General features: G+C 36.2%; 1 pseudogene across 1 annotated transcript; it reads right to left on the bottom strand.

Moving 5' to 3' along the window:
* Positions 1-1,914: 1,914 nt before the first annotated feature.
* Positions 1,915-2,618, bottom strand: LOC308233572 (GTP-binding nuclear protein Ran-like; annotated as a pseudogene). The gene has a single exon. The product of its transcript is annotated as a GTP-binding nuclear protein Ran-like (transcript).
* Between the last annotated feature and the right edge of the window lie 6,908 nt (positions 2,619-9,526).

Here is a 9,526-nt window from a genome sequence, read left to right on the forward strand (position 1 = left end):
TCACCTGGGAAATCCAAAAGGGGAGAGGAGAAAGGTAAGAATTGTGTAACACAGAGGGTCCTAGAAGCTGTACCAGCTGACCTCCATGAAGAGGTCAAACAACAGCTGACCACTGCTTCCTTACAGGGGATATAGACACATTACAATGGCTCACACTCGCTGAATGCTTACTAACTGTCAAGCACAACCCAGGCAGTCAGATTCCAGAACCGTTACCTGTTATCCACTTTGTAATACTGCCTCATGCAAATAAGGAGTTGACTGCGGGCGATGTGGAAGGGGAACTGGTTTATCAGTTGATAATTAGCACACAATTACCAGCATCAGCATTTTTCTGCCTGATCATTTTTTTCCTCCCCAGAAAGAGGGATATATGTGCTCCTGGATATGTTTGTGAGCTTTGGGGTCAAATGCCAGCTAAAGGGCTACCTGGATTTATGGGAGGGCTGGAACTTGCAAGGGGAGCATGACAACATGGGGTGGGGGCAATAAATGGGAATCTGGTAAGGAAAAACTGGGAACAGATAGGTGGAAATAGGTCAGTTGGACTCCAACTGTTGGAGGATTTAACCCCAATGAAAACCAATAACAAAACAATTTTGTTCCAAAGAATCACTGTAAATTTAGATATAAAAATGGAAGAGAATCTTGGTAAATGAGCCTGATAGGAGATTAAAGGAGGATGCAATGTCAGATGATGCTGAGAATGGAGCAAAGAATATTTGTTGCGGGGGAGGGGTAGTGTGGGAGTCCTGAGCAGACTTGCAATTGCATATTAATTCCCACATTTGCTCTCACCAAGACCCAGTTCTAGCCACTTCTAAAGAGAAAATGTAAAGGCCAAGGAAGCTTCCTACCTGGTTGTAGGGGACTCGCCATCAATTGGAAGCACCTGATATAAAGCTGTTGCCCCCTGGTTCCTGCAGCCAGCTGTGCCATGTAAGGTCGTGACCTGCCCAAGGTCACACAGCCAGTAGGTGGTAGTAATGCTGGGATTTGAACTGAGATCTGTCTTCAAAATCCACATTCTGTCAAGGACACAGCAGTTCACACCAGGCCTGCCTGCTAGTAAATATCAGGGGAGTCAAAAATATTCAGTGCTGTTCTCACCAAAATAAAATCATATTGACCAGTATTGATTCACTATTCAGAGTCTGAGCAATACTTCTTCAACCCCCAGGGAGCTTAATAGGAATATGTTAGAGCTAAGCCTCACTACATACATATTTCATTTTGATTGTTTTTTGACTATTTTCTTCAAGTTTCATTAAACTGCTTCCTTCTCATTTCTTTCGTTAGTATTATCGCTAAACACAAAATCTCTTTATATAGGGACTTTTGGTACTATGGATTTTTAATTATGCAGTTACCACACATAAAATCCTAATATAGCTATTATGAAGATGGCATCTTTTTCATTCCTGCTAGGAATTTTAAGTTAAATATAGTACAGGAAAAATCCAATTTCTTCCCCAGACAAGTTGGCTCCCTCGGGTCCTACAAACAGTCTTTCTAGGCACAGGTGCCAAGAAAGCCTCAGAATGATTCTTCTGGCCCATTTTAAAGATTTAATAATATTGTCTTGGTTTCTTTATTTTACTTTTGATATTTGGAATACAACTTTATCCTGATTCTAAATGAAAAGGAATGGGAACCACCGTAACAATCAAGGTCTTGCCACTGAACGTCATGATGTGACTGCAGCAGTCTTATTGTTGAAACTCAATAAGGAAACAACTGAGTTCCAAAACAGCTAAATATGCTGGTCCAAAAAATGAAGGTATTAACTCCCACATTCACTTGGAAGCCTTCATCTCCTTCAGCATCCCAAAGATCAAGACCAGGCACCTCTCAGCTACATCATTCAGTGGCAAACACACTGCACCTCTGACTCTGACAGCACAGAACGGTTGCCTATGAACTAGACTTCTGACGCTGGGCTGCAGCTTCCCTTTCTCCCAGGCCGTCACCCTCACCCAGAAGAGCTGTGGTCTGAACAACCTCTGGGTTGCACTCATACTGTGCTGCCAGAGCCGGGTCCAGGACAACCTCTGGTGGGCCAAGAGCAGGCATGAGAGCAAACTCCCACATAGGGTCTCCCATTAGTTTTCTAGCAAGCCAGAGAAGGGCTTTTCAAAGTGGTAGTTACTTTTGGCAGAAATGCCGTAGTACCCAAGATTCTCCTTTCGGTGGAAGACCATTGATTTAGCCTTAACTTTCCTGTCCTTAATATCCACTTTGTGGCCACACAACATGATGGGGATGTTTCCCCACACTCGTACTAGTTCTCTGTGCCAGTTAGCTCATTCTTGTAGGTAACTCTGGAAGTTGCATTAAACGTTATAATGGCACACTGGACTTGTGATAGCCGTCTCTCAGTCTGCTGAACTTCTCCTGGCCCGCTCTATCCCATTGTCTCTTTGTTGGTGTGGAACATAAAGGGAGGGACCTCAATACCCAGGGTGGTTACATACTTCTCAAATTCACCAGTCAGCTGATGTTTCACAAATGTACCTTCCCAGTCCTACCATCACCATACAATACAAGTTTGAACTGAACTTGGGGTTCTCCTTGGCCAGCCATGGTGAGGTTACTTCCAGAAGCATCTCCAGGCCCATCGGGCTGAGAGCTCTTAACTTTCTTTTAGATTAGGAAGTCTAGAGATTTACATAAAACACAGCACAGAACTTCTGTCACCTATTTCTTTTATTTCAAAAGTACAGTAACACTAACACACTTATTAGCATATTAAAAATACTAGACAATGCAACAACAAAAGTCAATAATCTGTAATCCCACCTTTCTGCTGTGACCACTGTTAGCAGGTTAGTGTGCCTTCTGTCTTTTTCCTCTGACATATTTTTTATATGGTTATAGTAACACTAGATATTTAATTTTGTATTTTGCTTTTACATGTTGATATTGTACTCTAAGTATTTTTTCACATTAACCTTCAAAGCATTATTTAAGGCCTATAAAATACTATATCAAGTAAATGTGTCATGATTACGGAATCTCCCACTTAATACCAATTCAGTCATTTCTATTTTTATATTATAAATAGTTGTGAATATATTCACCTATATAAATTATTTTTCCATATTTTGGTTTTATATCTATGCCTCTTGATATTACTGGGAGATATGGGCTGCTACAAAAACTTGGGGTGGATAAAAACTCATGGGGACTAGGGTAAGTGTCTGAAAGTATGACATAATAGAGAGAAGAAATGCTCTTGATAATAGGAGTACAGGAAGTTCGCTGCTGTGTTGCACATAAAGGCTGAATTATACTGAAATGAACTGTCTTCTGCAATATGTTAAAGTTATAAATACTGCAAAAGGATTAAAGTCTTACATAAGAATTCTAGCAGATACATAATACTAAATTGCTTTCCCAAAGTGTTCTATCAATTTATAATACACCCAGAAATGAATGATGATATTATTTCAGCACCTTCAGAAAAATTATATAGTATCAGTTTTTAAACCTTTGATAATTTAATGAGAAATACTTGGTTCTCATTTACATTGATTTATAGGCCAGTTGAACATGTAACTATACATTGTGTCTGGAATACATGTTTATTGCTTTCTGCCAATGAGTTTCCCTAGGCACATTCCCCTTGCAATCTACTTCTGCCCAGACTCCCCCAAATTGAAGGACCCATATTTCTACCTCTCAAGAGTTTTACTGTTATCCATGGTGTTGTTTACACTTCATTTACATTGTCACCTCCTCACAGTATGGATTTCTCTCTGGTGTTTCATGTTTTGCAAACTGCTGTGTAACACTCTGATGCTCTATGAATAATAAATAACAGAAGTCCTGTAGTCCTCTGCCAGCAGTCCTCTGATCAAGGGTGGCTTTCAACTGACTTCCAGTGAGTAGATATAAAGAAGAAAGAGGAGGAACCCTCTCCATGTTTGGTTGTTTATCTGCAGTGATCAAGCAGGTTGCTGACAGGGAGGTATCAGAAACACAACCCACACCAGCTCGCAGAGAAACTGTTTCCTGGTGGATGCTCAGGGCAGAGCTCTACACATCCGAGACAGCTGCTGTGAAATCTCGCTCAGGTGCCTCGCAAAGTGGGAGGATTCAGTACCCCTTAGCCTTTCCTGTTTATCAAGAGACCCTGTAAGTGAGGATGCCCATCACCTCAGCAGCTTTAGGCAGAGAGAGCTGGAACACTGGATTTCAATGGCAACATTTCCACTAGAGAGTTTGAGCCAAGAAGCAGAATGATTCTCAGGAGGAATCATTCAGTTCACCTACTTTTCAAACAAGGTCAAAAATATAAAACTTTATCCATTGTTTTCACCACTTTAAAAAGAAAAACATTTTTCAATTCAATGTCATGGCCATTTGTTAGAGAGATCAAGAAAAAAGAGAGTATGGTAGAGATAGAAAATAGAGAACAATGTCGATGAAAGAGAAAGGAAGAGAGATAGAGAAATAGGGGTAAAACTAGGTAGACATAACAGGGGAGGGAGGGGGGAATAATATTGTTGACAAGGGAAAAAGGAAAAAGGAATCCTTGGAAGGAAATGGATACAGAATAGCATCCAGGTAAGGGGAGTGAAACACAGAAACTTTTGTTGCTATGCTTATCTAGCTAGGCAATTTTACCTACCTTTCTAAATATTTGTGTTTTCCAAAAAATATATCTGGAAAAAACTTTTTTTATGTTATGGTGCTGTAGAACACTTTAAATGTACACTAAAGAAGAAGGCACAATTACCAACGTAAGGCCCAATCTGGGTTTATCTCTATACTTATTCACTACCCCATTCCTACATCATTTTTATGCAGACTCTAGATATCATACCACTTCAATTTATCAGTATAAATTTCTAAAGCATGATGTATTTTAAAATATATTACTACAATACCATTATCACATCTATAATAATAAAAGTGTAATATGCTAATTAAACCAGACGTTCTTCTGGACCACCTTCCGGATGAAGCTGTGGCTGCAAGGGTCCCGGGTGCCTGCCAGAGGCCAGAGGGCAACCTGGGTCCCAGGTGCCAGAGGGAAGCGGGTGCTGGCAGCCGGGTGAAGGAAGGCCTACTCTTGCACAAATTTCGTGCATCAGGCATCTAGTTTAATATATAACACTACTTTCTAATAGTACCGAAGCATCGATGCTCAAATTCCTAGTCATCTTATAAATGTCAATGCTTAATGTTTTTGCTTATTTTTAATGGGGTTGTTGTTCCTTGAATGTATAGCTAAATAAGATCCATAGAGATTGGTGATATGTCTTTTAAGTCTCTTTTTACCTATGGATTCTCCTTGTAGCTCTGTATTTCCTTGCAATTTATTGTAAAGAAATCACTCATTTTGTCTTATAGAATTTCCTACATTTTAGATTTACTGATTGCATTCCCATCATGTTGTTAAACATGCTTCTCTCTCCTTTGTATTGCTTAAATTGTTAGTTGGATGTAGAGAGGTGACCAAATACAGATATGATTTTTTTTGGAAGTCTATTTCGTGGGTTATGTTTTGTTCTCCCTCTGGGGAACAAATGATGTTTGATAGTCTCTATTTTGAGGTAACCATGAATGATTGATGGCTAGATCCATTAATTCAATGTAGGTTGCAAATGGTACTATTATAATTTTGTAATCCCTTCTTTTTTATGAGCTGAAAACTTTTATAAGGGTAAATCATTTCATCAACTTTTCATTTATGTGGTGGATTAGTTCTCATCGAAATGATAGGATACATTTTTTAGAGTTTTTTGTTGTTGTTTGTTTGGTTTTATAGTTTATTTGCCAGGTTTCAAAATGATTTTATTCATTAATATCTCCTAATAGTGACCAATGGGAATTAAAAAAAAATCTTTATGAACATGTAGATTTAACCATAATTTATGTTTTAATAATTTGTAGTTCCTTCCTTATTGATGTTCCAATCATCCTATCTTTAGCCAGTAGGAGCCTATTTAAGATTCCTCCTGAATCCTTTTGACATTACTTTATAGTCTTTGATAGTGTCATTGTTTTCTGATAATGATAAGATGTTCCAAGCTTATCTTGTACTTTTCCTCCCCAAATCTGGAATTAGTCACTTCTCCAAGAAGCCCTGGTTTCTTGTAGTGCAAAATGGTATTTTAGTGCAAAAATCTGGAAGTTAATCATTGTTTCTAGACTTTTTAGTAAACAGAGCTATAAAACAAAACAAAACAAAACAAAATATATGTATATATATGCAAATAACAAGTCATGAGTTCATCCTTATACCTCTGACTAAGTTGAGGATCACAGAGATTTTACTTAATTTCTTATACCTTATAGTTGTATCTCCTTCTTCTACATAAAGAATTCCAATTATTAAGGCAGTGGGAATAAAAAAAGTAGAAAAAAATAATAATAAAAATAAAAAAGAAAACTAGAATAGTATGCAAGTATTCCTTTGTTTTATTCTACAATACACAAATACCAATCTCAGAATAATAATACCAACACTGCTATCAAAAATACCATTACTGTAAACATTTCAGTTATTTTTTTCTGTAATTTTTGTCCTTTGGGTCATATCCCACTAGAAAATACATGCAAATAATTGTGCTTCAAGATCACTTAGAATAATTATCTGTATTACTTAAAGATTTTAGAGATTGATTTTTTAAAATTAATTTTGTTTCATGATTATGCATAACATACTAATGGTTCCAAAGTCAAATGTATAATACAAAATATTAAAATAAGTCTAGCTTTGGCCCTTGTCCCTTCCACTCTATTTCCTTTTCCTCTCTAAGTAATCTTTTTATAATTTATCCCTTCCTTTTTTTTTCAATAAAAACACATTTATAGTCCCTCTTCCATCAGATTAAGCATTCTGTGCAAGTATTTCCTCTCTTTTTTCCTATACAACCATATGTTCTGGAAAATGTTTCACAGTAATAGATGGGTTTTTCTTATGTTTTTCCAGCTGCATGGAACTCCTTAAGGTGGATTGCCATGGTTTATTTGTCTAGTTCTCCCTTATAGACATTTCTGCCTTTTTAGTCTTTTGCCATTACAGATCATTCTGCAATGATTATCCTTGATCATACATTTTTTCATATTCTGCCAGTATATCTTCAGAATAAAATTTCAGAAGTTTGGTTGCTACGATAAAGGAAAAGTGTATTCATTATTTTGCTTGGTATTGACAAATTCCCTTTCAAAGGGTTTGCATAAAAATCTTTCTGACTATAATATATGAGTGTCTATTGTGTCACATCCATGCCAAAGAATTATGTTTTCTAACTTTTAAATCCTAGCTAATCTAATAGGTGATAAATGTTATCTTATGATGGGTGAGGTTGATCATCCTTCAACTTGTTAAAAGAAATTTGATATATTTCTTTGAACTTTGTTCATTTCTCTATACTATTTTTTTCTATAGAGTTCCAAACCTCTTTTCTCTATTTTTAGAAACTCTTTTATAATATTAAAATGTTTTTCTTTATATTTAGAACTCATTTTTGTATTAAAGAGTTTAATCCTTTGTTTGTGTTATATAGTTACAACTATTTTCACAATTGTTATTTGTCTGTTTCCTTTGTTTATAGTGATTTTTGTTTATTTGTTTGTTGTTGTTTTTTGCCATGCTGATTTTTTAATGTAATTAAATTTATCTCTTTCTTCTTTTATTTCTACTGGATTTTGACTTAAATTTCAGGTCCTTATGGAATTTTTACTTTTTAATAATATAAGAGATGGATCCAAATTTATCTTTTCCATATATTACATATATCCAATTACTTCAACACTTTCATTCAATGCTCTATTTTTTTCTCTTTTTCTTAAGTATGTATTTGTTATTTAGGAGAATTTGTTCCAATGTTGTTGGGTTTTCCTTTTTAGTGGGATAGGTTTTATTAATTTGGAGGCATATTAGAAATTTGAAAACAAGTATATTTTCCTTGTAAGTGGTTAGATGTGCAAAGTAATACTGCCAACAATAAATCCTATATAATAAAAGCCTAATATGCTAAGGGTCCAACTGTTCATTCGACCAGTTGCTATGACATGCACTGACTACCAGGGGGCAGATGCTCTGACCAGTACATTAGCTTGCTGCTGGGGTCCAGCTGATCAGGACTGGGCAAGATGGACCAGACATGCCCTGGAGCCAACCTCCCTACGGTCCCTTCCCTGCCTCTAAAACATTTTTTTTTAATTAATTTCCTTTCAATGTGCATGAATCCATGCATCAGGCCTCTAGTAAAATAATAATCATAATAATAGTAATAATAGTAGTAATAATAAATCCACAGTGGAGCTAAATCAAGGTAAGTCAATGGTTACTTTTATTCTAATATTTTTACTCACGACAACCCTTTTTTTGTTGTTATTTTCTAGTGATTCACCACTATATATCCATTGAAACTGAGTTGTAACCTCTCTTTTCTTTACCCTCATTTTTCCCCAAAATCTGACTTGAGAAAATATCATTTTACTTTTAATTAACTATAAAGCAATCGACAATCTTATTCTGCCTTTCACATACTATTCTCATTTCCTTCCTGCTTTCTTTTTTCACCCCCATTTTATTTTTTATAGTGTTCTTTACCTTCATTGTCTTGTTTACCTGCTCTGTCTACTTTTATGGGTGAATTTAGAAAAATTAAAAATGAACCTTAGCCAGTTTGTCTCAGTGGATAGAGCGTCGGCCTGCGGACTGAAGGGTCCCAGATTTGATTCTGGTCAAGGGCACACACATGCCTGAGTTGCAGGCTCAATCCCCAGTGAGGGGCATGCAGGAGGCAGCCAATCAATGATTCTCTCTCATGATTGATGTTTCTATCCATCTCTCCCTCTCCCTTCCTCTCTGAAATCAATAAAAACGTATTTATTTATAAAAATTGATGCTGCTTCTGGTGCCATTTTCCCAGGATTCTCCACTGTTTCTTACAAAAATGTTTTTATTTGATTTAATTTTTTTTTGGTTTCTCTAAACAGTAGTTCCCAAAGGGGTCAGTTTTGGAAATTTGTGGTGTTACCTTGGTTATCACAGTTATTAAGGAATCCTAAAGGCATTCATTGATTTTAGGCCAGGGGTACTAGACATCTGCAAGACCTAAAACAGTCCCATTCAAAAAGGAATTACCCCATTTTCCACTTTTGTCCTATTTCCATGGCTTTTGAATGTCTAATTGGATATTCTTATAAGTAAAAAAAAAATGTTGATAAGTTTCTAAGCTTATAATTCAACTCTGCAGTATGTACAAAATCAAAATATTTTTTGCACGTTTCATTTCAATATTTGCTGAATTCCCACGAGTGCAATTATCATACAATTAAGATAACTACACTTTGTTTTGTTTGAAACTATACCAAAAGTTTTTCATCATTTGAGAAAATTGTCACTGATGACAATGCCATTCACAGTATTTGATTAACCAATGCAAGAAACTTGTATCAAAGTACATTTGTAGCTATTGCATTTACAGCAATTCTTCTTGCAAATGCATCTCACTACTTCATAGTGTAGTTATCCCCTCACATTTGCATATTAAATATGTTA

The sequence above is a fragment of the Plecotus auritus genome (assembly GCF_963455305.1).
Source record: "Plecotus auritus genome assembly, chromosome: 9".
NCBI classification, from domain to species: Eukaryota; Metazoa; Chordata; class Mammalia; order Chiroptera; family Vespertilionidae; genus Plecotus; species Plecotus auritus.